Below are 19,746 nucleotides of genomic sequence, written 5' to 3' on the forward strand. Positions count from 1 at the left end.
ACATTAAAAATTTACAACTGAAAAGGTTATGAATGTGCAATGTTTAATAACAGTAATGCAAAAAGGTGATATTTAGTTTCCAGCACTCGCATGAATGCTCATCCTCTGAATTTAGAAATAACTGTGGCTGTGTGGTTTGATCTGTAATTAAGATTTAATTAATCCCTAAAGCTCAGTTCAACTTAGATTAGACCTATATTGATTTGAAATTCTTTACAGTTGCACTCCTGGTACAGCAAACTCACCTGCTCCTCACGGTGCTGCTCACAGCATCAGCAATGCAGTGCAGGGGTCTGTCTGACCTTCAACAAGGGTGCCACCAAAAATCCTAGAGAGAAAGTGTCCACATCAAGGGAAAATCATCCAGCTCCCTTTGTTCTCTATGCCATAATGAGTGATTACTGATGGGACATCACTTCTTCCAGAACTTGCTTCTTAACTCTTGGGGCTGCATGGTAGGAAACACAAAGCAATGTTCATCAAAGTTGGTGAGAACTCTTTCCCCCTGATCACAAACACACAGCTGTGGGTCTGACCACGAGGTTATCTTCTCACAGAGGAGGCAAAATCCCCACAAAGGCACGAGGCTTTCATTGCCAGTGGCTACCATAACTGGAGGAGATAGCAGCGCACCTGTATGAAGGTAAATTCAACTCTTTCCTGTGAGGGTGGTGAGGACCTGGCAGAGGTTTTCCAGAGAAGCTGTGATTGTGTCATTCCTAGAAATGTCCAAGGCCAGGCTGGACAGGGCTCTGAGTAACCTGGGATAGTGGAAGGTGTCCCTGCCCACGCCAGGGGGCTGGAACCTTATCATCTCCAAGATCATTTCCAACCTAAGCCTTTTATGACCCTATGACTTCCCAAGGCAGGAATAGTCCAAAAATCTCCATGCAACCTCTGTTGAAAATCTCACTGATGGAGGGTGAAATCCTCATGGGGACCCCTCACTTGATCATTACAAGATCAAGAAATCTTGAGCCTGGTTTGTGCAAATCCAACTTTTCTGGCTTGAGCAGAGTTGCAGATGACTGTAATGGCTTTACCCAATGGGAGTAAGTCATTCAGAACAAACACACAAACAAGCTGCAGACCTTGGCTATGCTAAAAAGCAATAAGGAACAATAAAATACCTCTCCTGACTTTACAGGAGTCATTCCACAATAAGAACAGGGAATCACAGCAAGGGATTTCTTACCCTGGCTGAGGACTTGGAGAGCAGCTCCCTCCCCAGGGTCTGCAAGAGCTTCTCCTCTACCTGCTGGTGGCAGAATTTTGGCCTGAGTCCCTTCTCCCATGCCTAACCTTGCTGCCTCAGACAGAGATGTGCTGAGCTGAAAGGCCACCTGAACCCTCAAAAAATCCTCACACAGATGCTTGCCCTGTGCCTAACAAGCAGCTCTTCTTATCCAGCTTCTGAATGAAACCATCTGTTAAACAACTCCCCTGATCCACATCAGCTCTACAGGGGCTCTGGAATTACGACTGCAGTGAACCAAGGCAGCCAGCCTTAAAATGCTTTATTAGGAGAATTCATGGGGACTCCATCATATCCAGAGAAATTCTGCTTTCTAGAATTATTTGGTTGAATATTTGTTTTCAGGACCTGCTGGCTACCTATTAGCAGTGTATTACCCTGAAGTGGCACTTCTAAAATAGCAAATTAACCTCCACAGGGCAGACAACATCCTGCCCACAAGAGGATACCTGGAAAATGAGCATCATTTGTTTTCCATGTAAGACTGCCTGGTAATGAATGGCAGCTTGTTACAGCCATTACAGACAGAGTAAAAGGGTGTTGGACTCCTGGCTGTTGCAGTGTGGTTTTTTCCCCTGGGTGTCTCCATATTTTAAAGGAGGTGTCAGAACAAGGTGGAAAAAGTCACTCACTGTTCAGTGATGACAGCTGGTGGGTAGGGATGGCCCAAAGGCAAAATCCTGAGCTCCATCCCTCAGTGTGTAAGGAGGGGAATTTCAAAGGCACCCACCTGAGGGTGTCCTGGCTTTGAAGATGTAGTAACATTCATCTGTCATTGCAATTGTAAATACCAAACATGGAGGAAGAGTCATGATCCCTCCTGTTTAAATGTGCTGGCACCCCTGCAGGTGGAGGTGATGGCTTTCTTTCAGCTCCTAGAAATGGGAAACACTGTGTAAACAAGACTGGAAGCTGCATTGTGCAGGTTCCTGAGGTCTGAGCTCTTTCTTTCTGTTCCTAAGGAAGGGGCACATCTGCAGAAGTGAAGAACATGAAGACTACAGCAGCTTCCTTAATCTTGCTGGTGATTCACACAGTGGCTCTGCCTGAGGGAGAACAGGAGAGATGGTTCTAGGGAAATCATATAGACAATATGTACTGCCTGAGTTATAAAAGGAAAATCCTATGTACTGTAGGCAAATCAAAGCAGTGTAGCTTTATATCAAATGCAGTGTGCCATGCAGTCTGCTGCTGGAGGTACAAAGGGGAAGGTTGCTTGTAGGACAGGGCTGATTTCACCTTCCACCCCAGCACCTTAGCCTGGGCAGGCAGAGAACTACATCCCCAATAACAGGGCAAAATTATTTTTAGATTTATTTTTTTCCCTTACATGATAAACAGAATACATGGTTATGGAGGTATCAGCACACACTGCCTTTCAAACTCTCAATCTCAAAAGCCTGTTCAGTTTGGGAGGGTGATTCAATTGTTCACAGATCAGGTTATCTGAAGTCCTGTAAGGATCAAAGCATTCAAATCTGAAGAGTTTCAGTTTGGGTTTCCTCTATTCCCATGCAGTGTGAAAAGGATGCTTTTACAGCATTTTCATTTTATGGCTTTAGAGGTCTGTCTGAAACAAGCTGCCCTATACACAGATATTGCATCCATGGTGGCCTTCCCTTGATGAAGTGACCTGAAGTTTGACAATTGCTGCCACTACTCAGGATGGGAGCAACTGGGGTCTGAAAGGGATTATTAGCCTGCAGAGGAGAGCAGGCAGTCTAGGCCTCCAGAAATCTCCAAATTTCTCTTGAAGACAATTGACAGGGCTTCCTTAAAAGCTGTCATCAAGATTAAACCCAGACTTTGGTCCATCAGTTTTGATGCCTTTGAGATTGAGATCCTATTAGCCACTGGCTCTGAAGGCCTTTAATGTCAGTACTCCTTCCTGCACCACATGATTCCTGAAGATCAGCTGACAAAGACTTTAAATCCAACAGGAGCTTTCCCCCTCACCAAAACCATTCCATACCATCAGCAGAACTCCTGGTTACCTTGACAGTATGAAAGCAGCTAAAGATCCCAATGTCACATTCTAACAGCACTCCTAAACCCTGTGCACACTTGACACAGACACTCCATCTTATTCACAGACCTTCAGGAACACACACCTGAAAATCTGGGTGACATCCTTCCAGAAAGATCCCAAAACTTCCACACCTTCCCCTTGATCCTTTGTTGTGCATTCAGTAATCCCATTCACAGGAAAGGGTTTTGCTTATATAGTAGTTCTCTTGATTATCACAATGCCCTTTGTCAGATACTCACCTGGGCTATTTTGAGGCCACTTTCCACCACAGAAGAAATCCAGCCTGGAAGAACAGCCTGGGGAGTAGCTGTATCTCCATCCACAGAGGTTTTCCTCTGAACAGATTGCCCTGAATGGACATGGATATTCACTTTCTGTCCTGTTCCAGGTGTTTTCTCTAATATTTCATATCAAGTCCCCTGCACTTGCCAGAGCAGTTCAGATCAAGAGAGAGGAATTTGTGCAGAAGAGAAGGTACAGTGTCATTTGGCAACTAAAACAGCATTCACAAAAAGAGTCAGCTCCCAAGCACTTTCATGTGCCACTATCACAAGTACCTGTGCTGACCAAAATAGGCTCAGAGGGAACAGAAAAATAAAAGGACATCATGGAAGTTCCATTCCCACTTCTGTCTCTGTGCCATTTAAGTCATCAAAACTTTCACAAAGTGTAATGAAGCTGGGAAAGCAACGAGACAAAAAGCCATTTCTAGGAAAGGAAGACCAAAAAGCTTCCAAAATGACAAATTCCTCATTTTCTTAATTCATTTTCTCCCTGAGAATTTGGAGCTGCAGAACATGAACCCATCGGTGATCAGAGCAAAGGTAATAAACATTTCCATGTAACCTTGGCTGTTCCCTGCAAAATGCAGTTACCCAGAAGCCCAACCACCTAACATAAAAGGAAACTATCCACTTTAATTAGCAGAGCAATCAAAAGACTCTTACACAGGAAAGCATTTATCACCAAATAGAAAATGAATGATACTTTAAAATTAGAATATGCAGAATTCATAGCCAAAGGCACTCAGGGGAAAAAGAGCTTTGCACCAAACCAGACGGGGATTTTTTTTTTGGCTTCAGTCTAATGAACTTTAACAATGGATATCAAATTCTGTCTGGCAGCACATTTTAGCAATGGATCTGATTTTTCAGAACTACTAAGCAAACCTCACCAGTTACAGGAAGAGGAGACCAGCATTTAGAAAACCCTTATCAACCTGTATTCAGATCTCAAACCCAGATCCTTGTAAATCCAGTTTGTAAAAAAGATCTTTGCCTATACCCTCAAAATACAGTACAAATAAACAGCAGGGAGAATTAACTTTATTTTTTCATGTTGATGAAGATTTCTTTGTGTCCCACTTCAATGCTGTGCAGGAAGAAACCAGGCAACAGCACATTTTGTTATCAGGAGTTTGGGCAAAGCTTGAATTGGAAAATGACAGCAACCTTCTTTTGGTCTTCCTGTACTTAAAAAAACCATTGAAATGCCCCAAAATCAGGGAAGAGCTAGATAAAAATACCTTCCTATTAGCTTGGAAACTTATAGGGATATTGAAGTATAGAGGACTGGAGATGTTTTGAAAACAGTAGAAGATGCTGCCACTAAGAGGTCAGTCTTCCTGGAAATCATTAAAAAGCAAAATGCAGAGTTTTCCACTGATTCTATAAATCTTGTCTTGCAAGGGAGCTGAAAGCTGTGGGGACTGAGCTTTAGCTCAGCCAAAATGTAGTTCCATACCAAGGCATTTCCATAATTACTGCAAAAAGACGAGTAAGTCAGCCTGCTGCAGGCTTCCAAGTACAGATGGGATTATTTGATTGCAACATTTCAAAATGCACAAGCTTTGGTTCATATCAACACAATTCACCCAAGTTGCCTTAAGTCTGCAAAGTTAGAATCCCACAAATTGCATCCAACAGGAAAGTTGGGTGAGGTCTTAATGACAGATTTACTCACAGTAGCTGTTTAGCCATTAAAGAGCATAAAGAGAACAAGACAGGGTGTGGGTCCTGTTAAACAGAAGGGAGACAAATCAGGAAGTCAACCCATATTCAGCCTATTTGTTTTTGCTGTCTTCAAAGGCCCTTTAAGAATATCTGTGATTTTTACAGACCCACTGGAGTTTTCATGATCTGCTGACTGTAACTTTTAGAACTATGATATAAAAAAGTCACTTTGTTCAGGGAACGTAAATTTGGGTCCCCAATGTGTTGCTGCAGCTGCATATTCCTCAGTTCTGGCAGTGAGCAAGGGATATCTGTGCTTTTGGTTACTGCTGAACTCCCAATTCTTTTTTACCAACCTTTATAAGCAGGCACACACGTGGCTTAGCTGCAGCAGATTTGCTGGATCAGAAAGTGCTAATGCAGAACTGTGTAAACAAGAAATTCACGATCCAACAAGAAGGTCCTTGTCTGAACCTAGCCTCACTTCACATCTCCACACAACCAAGCCACCCTAATTCCATCTATTTCCAGTTGGTACTTGCCTTTTGCTTTTGGTATCCAGGATGTTCTGCGCTTCAAAGACACAATAACCACCAAGATAATTCCTGAAGCTCTGTGCACTAAAGACATAAATTTGTCTGCAGAGATTTTAGAAGCACTTAAAAACCCCTGTATATTACCATGCTGTTTGTGCAAAAGGCCCTCTTAATGCTTAAGTGCCCTTGGATGCCAAACTAGCATGGCCAGCACAGATATGAACAGGATAACCTAAATCATCTCTTGTTACATCCTGGTGGAACAATGACTTCCTCGTGGCCCAGCAGAAGATTTGGAGAGCTTTGTTCAGCTTGCTTGAGAAAAGTGTTTCACCCAGTACCTGGTAACAATCATAAGCTATGGAATAGGGAGGGTGGTGTCTGGGTAGAGCCTTGCAGAGCAGGTCTAGTGCCATCTGCCAGGAATGGCCTCAGAATTACTCAGGATGGCAAATCCATCACCATTTTTCTGTTCATGGTTTCAGTGGAAGTGGAGATGGAGGTGGCCTTTTGGGCGGTCATAGCCTATGGCTGATTTTTATTGCTTCCAGATCTAGATTTAAATGTCCCAAGCAATCGAGCTGCCACTGGAAATCATTCCATGGTGTAAGAGATTCCCTTGTGAAGAAATTATCTAATGGCATTCTAGGATGGCATTCCTTTGGCCCAGACTTCACCCTCTTTAGACTCTTATGAACACAATAAAATGGACACGTGGGTAATGGGAGGTGCCAGACCTACTTCTGAATGGTCTGGATTGACTGTGCAGCACCACATTTGTGCTCTGGCTTGAATCATGCCTTCAGTACTCACAGGAACATAGAGATCTGCCCAAGCTCATTAGGCCTCCATCTCATCGCAGTCACTGCTCCAGATTTGGTAGAGGCACTCTTTCCAAACTTCTACTCTGCCTTAACAATGTCTCCAAGGTTATCTGCGTAGGACAGCACAAAGGATATGCCTTTGCAGCAAAACCAGATGCAACTGTAGCTAGAATGATTCCTACCTCATTGAAAAGTGCTGCAATATCTCCATTGTGAGTTTGCAAGGGTTTGATAATGGCTTGAAATGAAGACAAGAGTGATCCAAGAAAGAAATGTTGAAAATGTTGTACAGGACACGGAAGCTGCAGTCTGACTATTTACAGCATTAAAGGAAACACTGAGCTTGTGGTGATGGTTTGCAAACATGGGAAGGAAAAGAGAAAGACCCTTTTCAGAGAGGCCTGGAGGCAGCTCTGCTGCAGGCAAGGCTTGGGCTGTCCCTATACAAAGCCAGCACAGCTCCTGCAGTTCTGTGGAACTGTGGTCCAAGGAAGTGGGCACCTTTTGGCAGCACCTACCCCTCAAGCTGCACCTGTGCAGAAAATGGATCACCAGTTCCAAATAACTTGTATTTACCCTGAGCCCAAATGTTTCTTGCCAGCCTTGGTTGAAAGAACTCATCTCTGGAAAAACGGATTTGTACCACAAGGAAATAAATGGGATTTATGAAGTCACTCCCTCTGCAGGGAGATGCAGTTGGTTGAGAGCAGTGTGGAACATATTGTTCTTTGGCTTTGGCATCCCTGGGACCATTCTGCCCATTTGGTCTCACCTCCCTCATAATACACACTGCAGATTCTCCCTATGGGAATCACGAATCAGACTCTTGACTTTTAGCTAATTTAGTGTATTTTCTAGGAACTCATCCAGACTTGATTTAAAGCTGTCAGATGATGGGGAATTTAGGTAAGTTGTTCCAGGAGCTAAAAATGCCTATGGTTATGTGTGTATGCTCATTTTTAGTTTGAATTTTGAGATATTCAACTTTCAGCTACCATATTTCATCATGAATTTGATCTCTTCTGTTGGGGGGAAAACAACCCTATCCCAAATATAAGTTGTAAATATATAGCACATGGTACTAATGCTGTTTGTAGTAATTCTACTCATGAGGAAAATTTACTCCACTTTGAAAGTGAAATGGGCCTCCTTGTGCTTACTGAGCCAGGAGAGATGTTGCACCCTTTACCTCACTGAGCAACAGCTTTCCCTGGTAGCCTTTAATCTGTGAGATGAAAGAGCCTTCTAATACTGTATCAGGAAATTTACCTGCACAGTGTGATTAAGTCTCAAGTAAATTTCTGTTTGCTAAGTTAAATAGAATAAACTTCTTTTCCCCTCCCTCCCCTTTTATGGCTGGTGCAGAAGCTATGGGATGTTCCAAATTCCAGAAAACCCTGATTATCTTCTGTCCAAAAGGCATTTAGTTCTTTCTTTCTCAAGTCAGAAATTGCTAAAGACGTACATTTTGAGATATGCTGCCGACAGGAATTATTATTTTTTTCTACACTACATAAAATAAGGAGACATGAACAGAATGTCTATTAGGAACACATATAATATGAAAGCATAAAAATCTTGTTGTTAAAGACTTTTATAAGATGCTGTAGGATCACAGGCTATTTACTCTGACATCTCTGCAAAAGTTGCTGAAGCTGCCAACATTAAAAAAAAAAACCTTAGCAAAAACAGTGTCTTTAGGGATTTCTCCAGTGATAGTTCTTTATTTATGACTACATTTAAAAAATTTAACTCAATGCATTTGTTTACTTATGATGGGATTGGCTTCCCCCCCATCCCACATGCCTTTGTAGGGGAACAAAGGAGTGCCAAGAGCTAGCCCTATGGCAAGCAGCCTCTTGGGATGAGTTAGTGCTCTCTCTCCAGCATTTTTCACATTATGCCGAGGGCAGGGAGAGAGTCACAGCCTGGCATGTAGGAAGGTAAGAGGAAATTAATCCCTCGGGCTCACTTGGGGGGTTCATACCCAGCCCTTGTGACAAGTGAGCTGGATGGGCACAAGGTCAACTTCCAGCACTGGAGGTGGTGGGGGGAGTCCAGAGAAAATTTCAACAAGGGAAAAACAGTCACAACCTGAATCCACCATAGCCAGCAAACCCTGGCCTTTACAGCTGTCTCATCACCCTCAGAATTAACACCCCCTTTTTACCCCACAATGGATGCAAATCCCCAAAACCACAGCCATAAAGAGAGGGATGTACCTGCTCCTTGCCCCCACTCTGAAAAACCCCAGGTAATTTGGAGGGAAACAGAGCCAAAATGTAGATGAGAAAGCAAAAACAAGCCAATATGGGGACAGGGAATGGCAGAGATGTGCTCAGTCAGGTCACCAAAACCTGCACCCACTTGGATTTCTGCAATAGCGATGCCATCATCATTCTGTGCTTCAAACATCCAGAAATGCCCAAACAGAGGCACCCCAAAGCCTGCTGTTAAAGCTTCCTGTACCTTAAATACCCTTGCAGTTTCCAGTAGTAAACGAGTGCACATTTTTTACATTAAAGATGGAATGAAAAGGTTTTGAACGCGCTGGATTTCTGCCTGGCTGCGGGACTGGATTGTGTTAGAGAAACTTCACAGGGCTTTAAAAGGGATTGTGTAAGGGCAGCCATGCCCCTCTGAAAAATAAATGTCTCTCTGGCCTGAGTTTTGTTTCCCCATTGTCTCCCTTCAGCAGCCCAGTAATCCCAGTGCTTTGCTGTTTTGCTTTGTGCTATTCAGAAGGAAACCCCTTACACAATGGGACCCCTTTGGCACAGGCAGGACATCAGGGGTGTTGAGCTGTGAAGAACTCTGTCAGTTGTAAGCCCGGTCAGAACCAGCACGGGGTGTGTTTTTGTCCCCAGAATTTGATTGAAACTGGGAGGGAAAAAAGGAAGGAGAAGGAGGAAGAAAAAGAATGCAGGGGACAGAAGAGAATGTGCAGAACTCTGAAGTCTCAATAGTTGTAGGAATGTCCCATTTCCAAGCACCACTGGATGAGCAAAGGAAGTTTGAAATCCCAGTCCTCACTTCCACAGATGCTTCCCAGGCTTGCAAAACCCCTGTCCCCAGGGAGCAGAGGATGCTGAGCCCTTCCTGAACCTCCCACAGCCCTGGACATGCCATCAGGGACAGCATCAGCACACAATGCTCATTTTCCATCCGTCCTCTCTGAGGATGTGTTTTTGCCACGCAAGGGCTGAATGTGGAGCTCGAATGTCTCCTCGGAGCAGTGATGATTTACCATGTTGGAATAAGTCTGTAAAGTGGCTTTTACAGAGCAGCAGGCCTCCAGCCAAGGGCCGTGTTTTTTTTTTTTTTGTACATACTTCTGAATGGCAGAAATTGGCATTCATCTCTCCAGGCAGGTTTCTGAAATGTATACTGTCCTTTAAATGATTCCTTAATATTTAATATCATGGTAGGATGAAGTCTGATTTTATGGTTAAAAATGTCAATTTTCACAGCTGATTGAACTTGTTTAAATGGCAAGCAGTTTACTTGTATTGAAAACCATATAAACAAATCAACTTATTTACTGATATTAAAAGAAGAGGGTACTTTATACTCCGAAACCTTTCAGTTTTTGAAACTGAAAATGAGCTCAGATGACTAAGTTCATTTTGCAGTTTCCCCCCCAATGGCAGATTGATTGTAGTTTATAAAGCAAGCCCATGTATCTGGCAGCAAAAGGAATTGCTTAAGATGCTAAGCCACCCTTTCAAAAGTCCTCCGTAATTAATTATCAGCTGCTTGCAAGTCCATTCTGTTTTTCTTTTTGTTTGTATTACTTTAATGGTGACTATAACATACATATAATGAGAAAAGCTGTGTCTTATAAACATACAAATAAATCTTAAGACTTTAAGCAGGATTAGGCAAGCTAAAAAAAAAAAACCAACAAAACCCACCCTGAAATCCAGATGCGTAGAATCACAGAATCAGCTTTGTTAATGCATTCTTAACTCTGAAGCCAATTAAAGCATTCATGGACATGAAGGAACCAGAGTTCATACTGGCACAGATTTCCTCTGCCTCTTCATAAAAATAGCTGGAAGATTCAGTCCGATATCTGTGGTACTAAAAAAAAAGAAAAAAGAGAAAACAAAAAAATAAAGGTATTTTATTTTGATTCATGGGATCAGGGAATATAAAGTTATCTGGATGTGGCTAGCTAGCCTCATTAATTGGTCTAAGGATTTTCCCAAAAGTTCTTGTGGATGGAGGAGTTTGAAATCCATCCATTAGAGGGCAATGCACTATCCATAGTGATGTCCTGGAGACAGAGCAGCAGCAGGAGCTTCAGGAGGGGACAAAGAGAAGGACAGAAGTGATAATAAGGAAGAAGGGCAAAGAGAAAATCCAAGAATGGGGGCTTGGGTGGTGCCTGAAAGATGTGCTGGATGATGGGAGCCAAAAGCAAATAAACAGAGGGTAACATGGAGCACCAGACCCCTGACAACATCTGGCTGATGAGACCTACAGGTGTGTCCCAAAGGAGAATAGTCCAAGAGGAGGATTCTTCTCAGGACAGTTGTCATCACCAGCTGGGTGACCCTCATGCAGTATCCACAGGAATGATCAGTGTGAACTTGGGGTTCCACTGGTAACTGAGATCAGTCTTTAATATCTGAAAGGCCTTAAAATTTTGAGCAAGCAAGTGGAACAACCATCTGCCTCTGAAAGCTAAAAAAAGTGAAAAATGTTGATCTCTCCCAAAGTATTCCCAGGGACATGATGTTTTTGAGGAGCTTGTTTAACTTCCAGCTCTTGCCCCCAGGGCAACTAGTGAATTTGCTGTCTGAGGCAACCGCTAAGGCTTCCCTTGAGAGTATCAATTCCCCATCACCTTCCCACAGTGCTGATGGATCTGCTTCTTTGGAGACTTTCCTGGAAGCAGCCCCAACATGAGGAAACCAATCCAACCTGCAATGCCTGGAGATGCCCCCATCACCCATCCCAGGCTAGACACAGGTCCACAGCCTGGCTCAAACCCCTTCCAGGGGCCATCAGAGCTGTCCCCCCTCCCTGGCTGGAGCCTGCAGGGCTGCTCTCAGCAGGCAGCTGGGATGTGCCCTCCTTTTCTTTTCAGAAGAGGGCTGGCCCATGTGGATGACAGCACTTGGCAGGTAGATGGGAGGATGGATGGCAGGCTGCAGTGGTCCCTGGTCCAGGCACAGCCTCAGGAAGCACTGTCTGGGAGCAAAGGAGCAGCACTGTGAGCCTTGCTCACCAACCACCTTTTTATATTGCACAGAGCTCTGAATGATGGGGCAGAAATTGTTCAGTGAAGAGAGAGCGAAGAAGGCACTTGGATATCACTGAGACAGCTGCTTTCAAGAGAAGAGTAATTTGTCTAATACACAATCTGTCACCCTCCATTCGTGCTGGAAAAGTGAGGAGCTGCTGGAAACTAACCACACATATGGTGACATTGCTCCATCATTAGCTTGGGTAGGAGACAAATCTCCCTGCATGGCTTTGGCATGCTGCACTGCAAACACTTATCTCTTGGGCTCGTGTTAAAGACTGGCCAAGATGGACCCTTCCTTCCACCTGCTTTCCCTCACAGGCTGTGTTGTCACCACACAGCCTCCACCAGGAAATAAATGTTTCTCCTGACTCCAAGCAACTTGTTCCTGGAAAAAGTTAACTGGTTACACTGGGGAGCTGTATGCCATGTATTTGATGAAGCAAAGCCCAGTATATATACATACATATAAATCAGCAATTTTGGCTCCAAGTGTAATTCCTCCCCAAATCAAAAAACACCTCTGGAAGAGGCATCTTCTGTGGGATTTTAGAGTGTGCAGAAATGGATATTTCCTCTGCAGTGTTTTCCTAATAACTGTCTCCAAATGGAGCTCTTCCCACTCACTGGGATTTCCTCAGGCTTCATTTTGAAGGACCAAGGAGGGTGAGGAGTATTTATTACACTAATAATAATAATTAAATAACTACTAATTCCATTACCATGTCTAATAATGATGATAACTGCCTGCAAATTGTTCTTTCAGGGCTCTCCCTACAGCAACAGAAATTTTATGGTGGCTCTCCCAAAGATGCCTGAGGACCACTGCATAAATATTAATGGGAAAGGGGGGTCTGGGTCCTCCTGACAGCACTGAAATACTCAACCCCACTGGACAGAGGCTCATGCACAGCAGTTTTGAGGTAGTATTAGCAGAGTTATTTCAGATTTACACCATGGCAAGCAGGAGCAGAGTCAGGCTCTGACCATTTAGCAGAGCCTATAAAACAGCGGCGCACACACCTGGCTTCCCACGAGCCTCGACACCTCCACGTCAATATTTATTTCCAGCCCTTCTGACTTTCCTCTGGCATTCAGATGTACAGCCAGCCTCTGCTAAATATTTTATTTGTGTTGTGTGTGGCTGGAACAGGTTTGTGCCGGGTGAGGGGTGGGCTGTGTTTGAACACACACCGTCCACAAGGCCCTTCTGTGCGCTGGCTGTGCTCCCCGCGGCAGCTGCAGTTGGTCCCAGGTGTGCACAAACATCCTCACCTCGTGTTCATCTGCCAAAGACAGCAGCAAAGCTTCAAAAGGGCTGTGGGATGCAGATCCCAAAAGAGAAACCTCCCCCAAAGAAGGGCTAGCCGGCTCCTATCTCCTTTTGCAACCAGCAGAATCTGTTTATGAAGTTGCAAGGGCACGAAACCACTTTGGAAGCAAAATAAACTCCAGCACTAAATGAATTATGTTTTCTTGGAAAAAAGGACTGGGCACAATGAAGTAAAGCAACATAATCTTTCCATGCCACCCGTCTTCCCCAGCCTTGCCCCTTTCTCAAACCACAGGACTTGCTGTTTGCCTAGGAAAACCAGCTCCCAGGTCATTATTCTGATGCACAAACACGCTGCCAGCTCTACAGAGCTGGCTCAGCTGCCTGGATCGTGGATGAAATTTTATTCCAATAACACTGAGGCGGGTTTCTCTTTATGCTAATCCCCTGTGCTTCAGGGTGTCACAGTGCAGGGGAAGCAGAAAATCATGCTTTATGAGTGTGATCAGTCTGCAGACTCAGTATCACTTCCCTCCCAATCTCACCTGCCACAGTCAGCCAGAGATCATAAATACACCCCTAATGCCACGATTAGCATATGCTCTTGAAAGAAAATTGTGCTTGTAGCAAGAGTCCCCAAGGGCCAGTATCAACAGAGAGACATTACAGACAGAAACTGGAGATCAGGGCTGAGCTTTCAAGTCTGTGCTCCCTCGCTAGGCAATGGTCTCTGCAGAGATTATTCCTGCTTTTATCAGAAACAGACATTGCAAAAGGGCTGCATGTGGTAACTCTGCTTCGACTTATGGTGAGACCATCTTTTTGGTGGGGCAATAAACAATGCCAGGCTTCCAACTGAATAATTATGAAAAAAAAACCAAACCAACCACCCTATTATTTAGCTTAATATTCTTGCTCTTTTCCATTAGTTTTATAAACTGCTCCTGGCAAAGGGAACCAACTCTCCTGCCAGCTCTGACAAGAGAGATTGACAGGGCTCCTGCACAAAGCAAGAAGGACAGATGAAGGAGAGGAGAAAGCAAAGGTGAGGAACAAACCTGGTCTTTGATTTGGGTGTTTGCCATGTCAAAGCAAGGTCCCATTTTGCACACCATTTTTTCTAGGAGTATCCTGGGCACCTGCTTAGGGGTTTGCAGCTGGGGTACAATGCACTGTAAACCCTCCCTAGCAGCTTTGGAGGAGTGTGGGTTTGTCTATTGCCTGCTTTAACAAGCCTTTGATCTTCCTGAAACTCCAAATGGGATCCAATTGCAGCCATAATCATAAATAAGTGAAAAATATAAAATAGGTAACAAAAGCCACATAAATGTGTTGCCACTTGAAGGTTTCAAATTCCTCCCTTACTCAGCGTGGTGCACCTAAATAAATGGAAACAGCAGACCTGCTGAGGAGGAATAGTGACATTTTGTGGTGCCTGATTTGTGATGCAAAGGGGATGCTGGGGGGCAGTGGGGACAAATTTTCACTTTATATTCTGCTCAAATGAGACAAAGATTACAGTTAGGAGTCAAGTACTATCAAATTATTTATTGAATTCTGTTGGGGTGGAGAAGGTATTTGCTCTTTTTTCCAGAAAAAAATATTGATTTTAAGGATGGCTTTGATATCAATTAGGCTCAACATGAGAGACAGGCAGTCACTTTGTATAGGGAATTTAATTAAAAGCTCTGTACTTAGTCAGAAGAGTGTTCTAAGGATAAAATTGTTTTCCCCCTTTGGGTCAATTTTCTGTTATGTTTGTATAATGCAATTAAAGAAGGACCCATGCCAAGCAATACTCATGCCTGGTATAAAGCTCTCCATGCATAATGAGTGACTTCTTGGACTTCCAGTCCACAATAGATTAAAGAGTGTTAGCTGCATTTAGATGTTATTTTATTTTATTGCTACAAAGAACAAATTCTCACAGGTGCACCCCTTTTATAAGGCCCTACAAGGACTGCTTAGTCACAAGTAAGGAAATTATGAGAAGGGTGGAATTCTACAAAACTCTTTTCTTTTGAAAAATTAGAAGTAAAAACTGACTTGATCTGAAACAGTTGAAGTTCACAGTTAGTTACTAATGAGGGGCCCATCTCAGAGCTTGTAACTAAGATTAGTATTTAATATAAAATAAGGGCACATAAATGGGCAGATTTTTTGACAAAGAGCTATAAGGAGCACAAACCTAATGTCTGTTTGTTGGCCTGCAGCTGAATCAGTTACACTGGCTACATGAAGGTCTTGCACAGAGCTGGTTTTCAGACCAAGACCCCCCATCACTCCAGTGAGTTTTGGAGCATCTGTTGTCTGGTTTTCCCTGCAAAAAGCTCAGGAAGGATCACAACAATCAACTGGCAAAACTCTGAACCAGAGCTGGCCTCAGAGGATCCTGCAGACTGCAAATGCTGCAGTCCTGTGACCTCTCTGCAGACTCCTCTTGCCACTCTGAGTATGAACAAGGGGATTGTGCCCTTGACTTACACACATGGAAGTCTGGAGCTATGGGGATAGAATCATTGAACCCCAGAATTGTTTGGGTTGGAAGGGACCTTAAAGATCACCCATTTCCAACCCCTGACATGGGCAGGGACACCTTCCACTGTCCCAGGCTGCTCCAAGCCCTTCCAACCTGGCCTTGAACACTTCCAGGGAGGGGATATCCACATCTTCTCTGGAAAACCTGTTCCAATGCCTCACCACCCTCACAGGGAAGAATTTCTTCCTAATAAACTAAACCTACCCTCTTTGAGTTTAAAGCCACTCCTCCTGTTCCCATTGCTGAATGCACTTGTACAAAGTTCCTCTCCAGCTCTCTTGGAGCCCCTTTAGGCACTGGAAGGGATTCTAAGGTCTCCCCAGAGCCTTCTCTTCTCCAGGATGAACAATCCCAATTTTTTCAGCCTAACTCTATAGGAGAGGTGAATATCCAGCTCTCTGATAATCTTTGTGGACTCTTCTGGATTAGTTCCAACAGGTCCATGTCTCTCTTGTGTTGAGGGCCCCAGAGCTGAACACATCAGGTAAGATCTCATGAGCAAAGGAGGAGAATCATCTCCCTTGACCTGCTGGCCACCCTTCTTTTGAGGAGAGACTTGGATTTCTAGGCTGCAAGAACACATTGCCTTGATTCTGAATTTGTATGATTTTATATATGTGTGTGTGTATATATATATATATATGTATTTAAAAATATACAGGACTCTGATTCTACATCTATATATATGGTTCTGAATGCATTTTGAATACAGCTCGTTTCCTTTTTGCATATGGTATCCTTTTCTTAAAAACTATTTCCATCTCCTCTATTTTAACTCCTTATTAGAGATGCAACAACTAACATTTCATCCTGGACGGGGGGAAAGGGCATCCAAATCCCTTCTGATTTTCTAGGAAAATCACAACTACCTTTCGTTTGCTGGGGGATACACAGCAACTCCAGGCTGTTTCTGTTGCAGGATAAGGCAGGATAGCCAGGAAAACTCAGCCCTGCTCTGAGTGAAGCTGGTGGGAGACCCTTCATCTCAGCAGAGTCAGAGCTACCCTGCAGAAGAACTGAAAATCCCAGCCCCAACTTCAGAGGAAAAGTGCAAAGCCAGACACGCACAGGAAAGGAGCCAAAAGAAACTGGCATTGTGGAGGATGATTCCTGCCTTGTGTACTGCAGTGTTGGGTACCAGGGAAAATAAACACATCAGACAGACATGTAAACAGAGAAGAGAAGCACAGACAGACACAGGAACACACGGGGCTGCTGCCAAACCTGCTCAAGTCAATGAGAACCCAAGGATGGATGTACCAGTGAGTTCAGAACAGGTTCAGGTAACAGAAGGGGTAAGGGAAAAGACTCTGCTCATTAGAGTGTCTGCTCAGACAGCTCAAGCAGACACTGAGCCTCTCAGAACAATGCACAAACATCTCCTTACCCCCCTGTGCTCTGCTGCAGTCCTCACAGGTCCTCCTGGAGAGGCAGAAAGCCCAAAGAATCTCCTGCAGCACTGGAACCCTCCCCACATGGCCTGCAGCATCCTCTGCAGATCTTCTGTGCTGGAGAGGGTTTCTCTCAGATGGAGTTTATTACACATTGCAAAGCTGGTGGATATTTGCTCTGATGCAATTATGATTTTACAGCAGGAGGCTGCAAATCACTCAGGAGCTTGGCTCACCAGTGGGGCCTGGGATTTTTGGGAGCAGATAGGCAACAAAACACCTTGGGGGATGTTCACCTCTCTTGCCTTCCCCTCTGTGTCTGTCAGGAGTTTCAGCCTGTGCTGCACCAGCCCCATCCCCTCACTGCTACAGCAGCAGCAAGGCTGCTATTCAAGTAAAAAAAAAGCATTTACTTGGCAATCACATGAACAGTAGGAAGGACTGGGCTGCATTGGTGTGTCTTCTCCAGTCACTACACTACTTGGCCTCTGCATTCTGCATTGTTTCATCTCAGTTTGAACATAATTTCTTGCAACTATTTACAAGGTAAAAGAGATGAGAGGCTGCCTTGGTTTTTGAAGCTGGATGCGTTTTTCTTGTCTTCACTGCTAAGCCCAGCCTTTAGGAATCCCAGAACCCTATATCAAAGCATGGAGCAGGGAGGATTCCCCTGAGTAGAGGAGGATCAGGTTAGGGAACATCTGAAATATATCTGAAAATGTCTCTTGCCTTCCCCTCTGTGTCTGTCAGGAGTTTTCAGCCTGTGCTGCACCCGCCCCATTCCCTCTCTGCTGCAGCAGCAACAAGTTCCAGGACCCTTTGCCCCCGTCACAGAACGTATGGAGGCTGTGACCCCTCAGGAGGCCCCATGTTCCAAGTGATTTCTCACTTCAGTGCCATATGGATATGTCAGCACATGCAGCCTTTTTTTTTCCTTCTTCCCCTCCAATTTCCATCTGCTGAGAGAGAGCTGGACTGCAGGGCTTTGCAAGCAGTAGATGAAAATGTTAAAAAACTGGAAAAAAAGCCCACAGTGTTGTTCAGGGGACGTAAAAATAATGTTGTTTGTTGGATCTGGTTTTTCTGCTGTAGACAAGGAAAATGTCTTTTCTTCTCTCCTTGTGCCCTGTTCAGTAAATCCTTCACTCTAGCAGAAGCTTTGCCTCAGGGACATGCCCAGACACACAGAATTCCTTCAGTTTTAGTGGGGCCCTTCCAAACTTGGCCCTTTTGGGAGCTGAAATGTGGCTGGTTCACTGGCTTCCACTGATTTCCCCAGAACCAAAAGCCAGCCAGTTGCTCCAGCTACCCAGAACAACACCAAGCTCTCAGTGATTAGTATTCTGATATTTCTTTTGGGTCCTATAATCACTTATTTCACAAAAAATGTGGACATCTTGACATCAGACTTGATATGCTTTCCCATCATAACATGGATCCTGAAGCAAACTCAAGCCATGGGTTGATGACACCACTTCTGGCTTTGGGGTCAAAGTTTTGGATCTAAAAGACCACATTTCAGAGAGAATTGGTTTGGTAGGGGCTTATTATCTGTTCAGAACTATTCAGAGATTCACCCCATATGAGGAATTTTTCTGTTAGTCTTCCCACAATTATCTCAAATCATTCCTGCAAGTTCATGGGAGGTATGGGGTTGCTCAGACTCAGGTCTGTAGATGTGTCTGATCTGGCCTGACACTAGAGACCATGGAAATGTGATTTTAAATTTGCAGCAGCAGGGTTCCCTTTCACAAGATGCCCTTCCAACATGTTAAGTTTCAAATATTTTGTAAAAGGAGAGGTGTGGGAGCAGGGGCAGCACCTGAAGTCATCTGCAGCCAAGTGCTCTTAACCAGCCTCAGAAATGAAGGAAAGATGAGCAGATTTCTGATGACAGGCAATATGCTGGGTGATGAAAGTGTGAGATGAGCCACTGCCACCCAGGCTACAGTAAAGAAAGATGCCCATTACTCCCCAGAAGGAAGAGACTCATTTATCCAATCATCATATGCAGGTAAAACAGCAAGGGAGGTTGCACAAGACAAAACAGACCAGCACAGAAGCCCTCCCTTGTGGAATAAAGTTCAACAACACAAATGGAGCATTGTGTACCTGCTTTCAATGCATTTTAGCTACACCCTTTAATCAGAGATCTGGCTAAAAGGGAAAACCTCTCACTACCAGCAGTCTTGGGAGCTAGAAATTCCCCAGGATGGTCGTTGAGTGTCATAGGTTAGGACTTACTGGTGGGAAGGAACACTGTTGCAGATATCTTTTATGAAAAATCCTTTCCTTAGGACTTTTCCTCCTGAGAAGCTGAGAGGCCTCAACAACAAAATATAAACATTGATTATCTGCTGCTGTGGAATGCAACAGGTGCATCTGTGATTGGTCTCATGTGGTTGTTTGTAATTAATGGCCAATCACAGCCCAGCTGGCTCAGACAGAGAGCCGAGCCACAAGCCTTTGTTATCATTCTTTGCTATTCTACTCTAGCTAGCCTTCTGATGAAACCTTCTCTTCTATTCTTTTAGCATAGTTTTAATGTAATATATATCATAAAATAATAAATCAGCTTTCTGAAACATGGAGTCAGATCTTCATCTCTTCCCTCATCCTAAGACCCTGTGAACACCATCACAGAGCATCAACAGTGGGACCTGCCCTGCACTTCTCACTCCCCACTGCTCAGC

At 44.1% G+C, this 19,746-nt stretch overlaps 2 long non-coding RNA genes across 6 annotated transcripts in view; one reads left to right on the forward strand and one right to left on the reverse strand.

Moving 5' to 3' along the window:
* The window catches only part of LOC113459954 (uncharacterized), a 48,583-nt gene extending 31,377 nt beyond the window's left edge, over positions 1-17,206 (forward strand). The window contains exons 5-7 of the long non-coding RNA XR_012581924.1: positions 12,617-12,773; positions 14,053-14,168; positions 16,582-17,206. This is a non-coding gene — a long non-coding RNA (uncharacterized LOC113459954). The remainder of the gene's footprint in view (positions 1-12,616; positions 12,774-14,052; positions 14,169-16,581) is intronic.
* Positions 1-17,206, reverse strand: part of LOC113459952 (uncharacterized) — a 33,391-nt gene extending 16,185 nt beyond the window's left edge. For 4 of the 5 annotated variants that reach the window (XR_012581944.1, XR_012581943.1, XR_012581935.1 and 1 more), the window contains exons 1-4: positions 17,050-17,206; positions 10,511-10,679; positions 1,986-2,130; positions 246-448 (exon numbers count right to left, since the gene is read on the reverse strand). This is a non-coding gene — a long non-coding RNA (uncharacterized LOC113459952). The remainder of the gene's footprint in view (positions 1-245; positions 449-1,985; positions 2,131-10,510; positions 10,680-17,049) is intronic. The other variant, XR_012581941.1, reaches the window with a different exon arrangement.
* Positions 17,207-19,746: the final 2,540 nt, after the last annotated feature.

Source organism: Zonotrichia albicollis, chromosome 1 (genome assembly GCF_047830755.1).
Source record: "Zonotrichia albicollis isolate bZonAlb1 chromosome 1, bZonAlb1.hap1, whole genome shotgun sequence".
Taxonomy (NCBI): Eukaryota; Metazoa; Chordata; class Aves; order Passeriformes; family Passerellidae; genus Zonotrichia; species Zonotrichia albicollis.